Source organism: Populus euphratica, unplaced genomic scaffold (genome assembly GCF_000495115.2).
Source record: "Populus euphratica unplaced genomic scaffold, PopEup_1.0 scaffold3972.1, whole genome shotgun sequence".
Taxonomy (NCBI): Eukaryota; Viridiplantae; Streptophyta; class Magnoliopsida; order Malpighiales; family Salicaceae; genus Populus; species Populus euphratica.
Genome location: NW_011503770.1, coordinates 1 through 6,924, shown reverse-complemented (window position 1 = coordinate 6,924; position 6,924 = coordinate 1). Strand labels below are relative to the sequence as shown.

Sequence of the window (6,924 nt, the reverse complement as noted above, 5' to 3'; positions counted from 1 at the left end):
TTGCTTGCTTCTTCTAATCCACTGGAGAACTTTATTTATTTTTCTCACAAAAATAGTTCTCATCGTTTTACATATTGATAAAGACAGCCGAAGCTCTCCATAGTTTTAAGCAGTACTCAACTTTGCTTGCTTCTTCTAATCCACTGGAGAACTTTATTTATTTTTCTCACAAAAATAGTTCTCATCGTTTATAAAGACAGCCGAAGCTCTCCGTAGTTTTAAGCAGTACTCAACTTTGCTTGCTTCTAAGCTTAAAGGCGCCGCCCACAATCACGCCTGTAAGGAAGACATGGTGTTGATGTTGGTGGTTGGCTAGGTACGCAGTATCGCTCACCCCTACCGCAATTGAATGGAACTTTGCCGGGGTCAAGACCTGGGCTGTTTATAGCTGAAAGATTTGCACACACGTATACATAAGTTAGCTTGTTAAGATAACAGCGAACTGAATCATGGCAATTATTAAACTAGTATCAAAATACATGGTGAAAGGTTTTTAATTAACAGAATTAAGGGATTTTTCTACAAAGCCTTTGGAAAATCCCAAGCAATATTAGGTCTTACAGTAGCTTTCTTCTTACCTTTTAAATGGAGTTACCACCTTTGAAAATCATTTTTTTATAAGATAACCCACGACAGATTAATTAAATAACATATAACATGAAATGATTATCTCTAGTTAATTAATGCTGGAAGTAAAAGTAAAGGTTGACTCATCAGTTATATAACAAAAAGTTGAGTGCATGAAAAAAGCCGGCGTACACAAAGATTACACACACAAAATGAATTGCTTTTCTGAAGTTAATGTTGGAAATAAAATCTCACCTCGCTCGGCCAATTCTCGAGCACTGCAAGTGGATAGGGGAGAGAAGACGACGGTAGCTAAGAGAAAGCAGGCGATGAGAAAATCCTTCATCTTGGAAATATATGTGCCTAACATGCTTATGCTCTCCTCCTACCTACCGCTCTTACTTATAGCCACCATGATTTTTAGCATCATTCGAAGGGAACCATTCTTGAAGGGAACTATTCCTCCCGTGCCCAGGATCATTAACGAACGTATCAAATACTTCGCATTATTGAATAAGCCAACTTTGAAAAGTAAGAGTGGATTCTATCCACGTATGCTGGAAGCATGGAAGAAGATATTTAAATAGATTAAGTTGTTAGTTTAAATTTCAGGATAATTTATATCATTTTATAATATATTTTTTTAAATAAAAATTTTTTGGGTTTTAAATTTATATAGGTTTATATTATATTGTACTTGATTTTTATTAAATAAATAAAAATGATAAAATTCAAACTCATAATTATTTAACTATCAAAATTTTAATACATATTAAAAAACTATCTTATCTTAATTCAATAACAAATTTGATGTATATTATTATTTAACAAAGAATTAATAGAGCTGAAGACTAGCTGTTGACTCACGGTGACAGGCTCCACCTCAAGAGGTGTCCAAGCAAAACATGGTTGATAAGTAATCATTTAGATGATGGTAAAGTGGTAAAGACTTGGGACTAAGGGGTTTGCTCCCTCTGTGGTCTCAGGTTCGAGTCCTTGGTTACTTATATGATGGCTACTGGAGGCTTACATGGTCGTTAACTTCAGGGCCCGTGGGATTAGTCGTGGTGCGCGCAAGCTGGCTCGGACACCCACATTAATTTAAAAAAAAATAAAAAAAAACATGGTTGATAAGTACAAAATTAAGGTATCTTTTTTTAAGGTAATGTGACTGAAATTTAATCGTGGACCTTAAGCTTGAAAATGCGTGGAAGACGATATCCTGAATTAATATAAGAGGCCGAAGACTAGCTGGTTGACTAACGGTGACAGGTTCCACCTTCAGAGGTGATCTCTAAGCAAAACATAGCGTGTTAGGTTAATTTATAATGAGTGCATGCATGTAATATACCATAGTAAATGTAATATACCATAGTAAATGGATGCCGGGTTATTGTAAAAAGCATGATTACTGCAGTTATGAGCTTTAATTCCTTTGCTATTTCACCTCCCCAATTAATTAGTAACAGCGTTTTACGCAAAGGCACACATGATTATCAAAACTTACCACCACATATTGAATCTACCACAAAAAAAAATAGAGTTAATTATAACTTCGAAAAGTATGAATGCAATTGTATCTACATGAGCAAAACTTGAAAAATTGTGTAAAACTTTGAAAAGTATAAAACTTAAAAAACATGTAAATTAAAATATTTAATTTTAAAACACGAGATATTTATTCGACAGTGTTTGCTAAATTTTTTTATTAAAATAATTTTTTTATTCAAGAAAATAATAATAAAAATAAAGATACAAATTAAATTGATAGAATAAACTAATAATAAAATAAAATAAAATAAAAGATTCCACATATTAAAAATGATATCTAAAAATATTTATTTTTTATTTTAAAAAATAAAGTTTATCCATACAAAAAAATATATTTAGATGAATTAGAAAAACTTTTCAAATTTAAATGCATAACCAAAAAATTAATTGTAATTTAAAAGAGGTTCTTTAAATAAAATAAAAGAAGGAAGGGATACTAATTTAAATATAAATTAAAAAATTTAAGAGAAAAAACCATAAAAAACTACTAATTTAAAACAAAAATAGAAAAAATAATAATTTTCTAAAGAAAAGGCAAAAGTCAAGCATTATGGAGTTACATGTGTGACTTGTATTGTTATGGCCCACATGCAAGCCTGTCCTTGTAGACCCGTGTGTTGAGAATTTTTTTTTTAATTAGATCAGACAACATGTTGTTTATCCAAATTTGTTTTGAAAAAAAATATTACACAATGAGTTGTGTGAAAAAAATAATTTGAATTGGGTTGGCATTGTTTTACCTAAAAAAATAATAGAAAAACTTTTAACAGTTGAAACATAAATATAATGAAACAACTAAAAAAAAAAAAAAAGAAGAGAAGAGGCTAATATGAGAGAGATGTTGTTCACGGTAACGGTGTTATAGTAGCAGGCGGTGATTCCTCTTTTTTTTTTTTTAGTTTTTATGTTGTTTTTTTTTTAAATTAAATTTTAAAAAAATACAATTCACATCACATTTTCAAATATAGCCTAGAGAGCAACGGACGTTGACATCAAAATTGCTTGGGTCAATAGTATTTCGACTTCCTTTTATCAAGTGGTGAATAGATTGAAGAGTTAAATTTAGTGCGAAGGAAAATCACCAATAAGCACATATACACACACATGAGTGAATAGTTAAGTTTATTAGTCTATTTCTTCAATTATTTTCTAAGGCCTAAAATAGAGAACATAGCCCTTATATCTCAACAAATTTTCCAATAGGATGACTAAAATGCTCTTCAAGATTAAGTTTACCTCCCTAATCTAACAAAAGATAAATCAATGATTAATTATCACTCCCGTAATTAATTTTAATGCCTGAATAATATATAAGCATCCAGTTCCAACTTTATTTAATTGATTGTACCAGAAAAACACCACAATAAGAAATTAGACTAATTAACCACTTCATATGGCATAAACTTTCTTTAATATTACAGAAATTAAAACCTCAAAATGCGTCCTTCCATCCGCAGATCGATCATGGGAACTTTATTTATTTTAAATTTCCCACATAAATATATAGTCCTCATTTACAAATAACATTTTACATATATAATGATAAAGACACTAGTAGCCATCCATACTCTTCTAATCCAGGGTGTTTCATTTTCAAAGGCGCTCAAAAGCACGCTTAAAAGGTTTTCTGCAAGCTTTAGGGTTGAATTACCGCTTACTGAATACTTTGCATTCTTGAAGATAATAATATGCTTTAAGAATACATGGCTGTTGACATGTTATGAGAACTTCATAGTTTATTTTTCTTACACAAAGTGTTCTCATGTCAGATTACCACGTTAATAAAGATACTACTAGCTGTCGGTCGAGACTTTTAAGCACATAACTTTACTTCCATTCTCAAGGGATTTTACAATATCGCTTGTAAGGATTTCAAGGCCGTACGGGGATTCGCCTTGGGATGCAATTTGGATCATTAGGATTACGGCAGTGGTATGGTATCTTGGAAGGGTCACTTGTCACATATGAACCTGCAAGATTTACTGTTTAACGTGTTATGAGAATTATCACAAACTCAGTAAATACTAATTAAGTTATATATATACACAAAAAAATGGAGTAAAAAAATAAGAAAATGGAACCCGATGAACAAAAATCAAAGGAAGTAAAAGAGAGCAGCATGAACATGGCTGGGTAATCTTGAAGCAAGGTTTTTGTATACAATTAAGTTAAGATCGTAAGATATCTATTTAAATATATAAAGTTTTGGCAACAAATATATGCTTGCATTCAAAAGCAGGCAGGGATGCAGTATTATACATAAACAAAGTACAGATACGAACCACTTATCTTTACATATATATTTACAAAAACATGAACTGCGAACATGCTTATCTCTTAAATCAGAAGATCAGGGGAATCGATCGCAGATAGAAATGGTGGGTTCACCTTTATGGGCCATATATTCTTGAGTGGTGGAAGTGGAGAAGGGAGTGAAGACAACGGTAGGTAAAAGAATGCCTATGATAAGACTCGCGGTGTCTTACATGCCTACTAGGTTTGCAGGGTATTCAGTGGGCCGTGGGGATTAGTCATGGTGCGCGCAAGCTGGCCCGAATAACCCACGTAAATAAAATAAAATAAAAAAACATTGCATGTGAACTAATAATGGAGGTTCGCATACGCACAAGAGAAAACAAATAATGAACGTGTCCAATACTTTGCATTATTGAATCAGCCAGCTATGAACAATATGAGTGCAATTCCATCCACATGTATATGGACGAAAATAATTAATAAAAACTAAAGGAGAAGGAAACGGTAATCTGATTTTTTTGTTTTAATTTTAACTTTTAATGTTAGATTTATTGAAAATATGGTTCATAATTTATTTTAATTTTTTTACATAGAAAATCATTAACCACTAATTTAGTAACATACTCCATTTTGTTAGATTAATTTCTAATTATGAAGAGAAACATATATATCATGTAAGGTAAAGATGGGTCATGGTAATTTTTGTTTATCTCATTGTTGTGAGCTATATTTAAATGAATCATGAAATTTGTATAAGTTTTATTATTTTTGTAGATGTGTATTTGATATGGTTATGGTTGATCATGAATTATCTAATTATTGTTGTTAGTAATCATTGATGGAATTGCTAATGCAATTATTCCATCAATGATTTTGTTGGTATTTTCATTTAAAATTTATAGAATAGCACAACATCATACAAGTAAAAATATATAAAAAGACTAGATAATGATGAAATTGCCAATATAATATAAAGTTGGCGAGATACTTTTAAAAATGATATTTCATCATCTATTTTATTAGCATTTTAAAATGATGACAAAATTGTCAATATATGTTAATAAATTTTTAAATTTTCTAGTAATGAATACAATATTGGAGATATTACGAGAAATCAAATAATGCTAAAAGTGATTTTCTTGGTAAGTGTATTCTTGCAAAGTGATTTTCTTGGTAAGTGTATTCTTGCAAAGTGATTTTCTTGGTAAGTGTATTCTTGCAAAGTGATTTTCTTGGTAAGTGTATTCTTGCAAAGTGATTTTCTTGGTAAGTGTATTCTTGCAAAGTGATTTTCTTGGTAAGTGTATTCTTGCAAAGTGATTTATTTTACAATATTTAATAGCGTTATGAAAAATAATTTTAAAAAATATTTTTCAGTGTTTGTCTATATCATGAATAATAAGCTGAAAAATTAGTTATTTATGTTTTATTTTTTAAATTTTATTAAAATCATAAAAAATCTTACAAATTAAAATTTTAAATGAGAATGAAATTGAAAAAAAAAATATAATTTCATAAATTATCTCAGATAAAATAAATAACAATAAAAATAATAGAGATTAAATAATACGGATAAAAAAGTTGAAAGATGATGAACTAAAAAATAATAATTAAAATTTTATGAACTATTTCAAATAAAATAAATAACAATTAAAAGAATGAGGACAAAATTTAACAGATAAAAAATTCAATTAAAAAAATAAAAGAGAAAAATAAATAATAATCATAAAAATAAGGACTAAAGTCGATACAAAAATTAAATTAAATCAAATTCTAAGGATAAGATTGAAAAAAAAATATTCAAAATAAAATATATAACAATAAAAAATTCAAATATTAAATGTAATATAATCAGTAAATAATATGATATTTTTAATTTTTTTCACAATTTTTAAAAAGTGTTTTATTCATAATAAAATGAAAATATTTTTCTAATAATCAAACTAAATTTTTCTTTAACTAAAAAATATTTTTTATTAATTAACATTTCTAAAAACAAATAAAATAATAAAATATTTTAAAAATAATTTCTAAAAAATCACTCTTCATGAACGAACAGTTTACTAAATATCTGAATTTTCCTTTTCTTCTGCTACCTCCGATTAATTCCATGGTCACTGGCCAAATTGTTATTAGACCATGGCATATATGCTTCGTGAATTGAAAGTTACTTGAAGTTGAAGCAGCAATAATAGAAAGAAGAATCCCCATAATCATCACTTTGAGACAGCAAGAATCTGGCTCTGTTTGATGATCAATAAAATTCATGTTTGTTTGATATTATGTAATATAATAAAATATTAAAGGTAACTACAATATAATAGAATAGAATGAGATGATTCATTCTATTTATTTATTTATTTATTTATTGGGATTAAAATGTTTTAGTAATGTAATTGAGGCTTCGATGAATTTTCATTTAACTCTCTATAATTTTTCAAAAAAATTCTTTGAAGTCGTTATATTTTATTTTTATTTACAAACCAATCTTTACTTGAAATTTCTTTCCTTGTATTTTTTTAATAAAATTGCAACTCAGTCCTTATGATA

At 28.6% G+C, this 6,924-nt stretch overlaps 2 long non-coding RNA genes across 2 annotated transcripts; both read right to left on the bottom strand.

Annotated features, from left to right (window-relative positions):
• Positions 1 to 8: 8 nt before the first annotated feature.
• On the bottom strand, positions 9 to 918 carry LOC105119916 (uncharacterized). Its single transcript, XR_841212.1, has 2 exons — positions 823 to 918; positions 9 to 388 (listed from the first exon to the last, which is right to left on the bottom strand). It is a non-coding gene; the product is annotated as an uncharacterized LOC105119916 (long non-coding RNA).
• Positions 919 to 3,826: 2,908 nt separating this feature from the next.
• Positions 3,827 to 4,601, bottom strand: LOC105119915 (uncharacterized). The gene is made up of 2 exons (XR_841211.1): positions 4,401 to 4,601; positions 3,827 to 4,100 (listed from the first exon to the last, which is right to left on the bottom strand). It is a non-coding gene; the product is annotated as an uncharacterized LOC105119915 (long non-coding RNA).
• Positions 4,602 to 6,924: the final 2,323 nt, after the last annotated feature.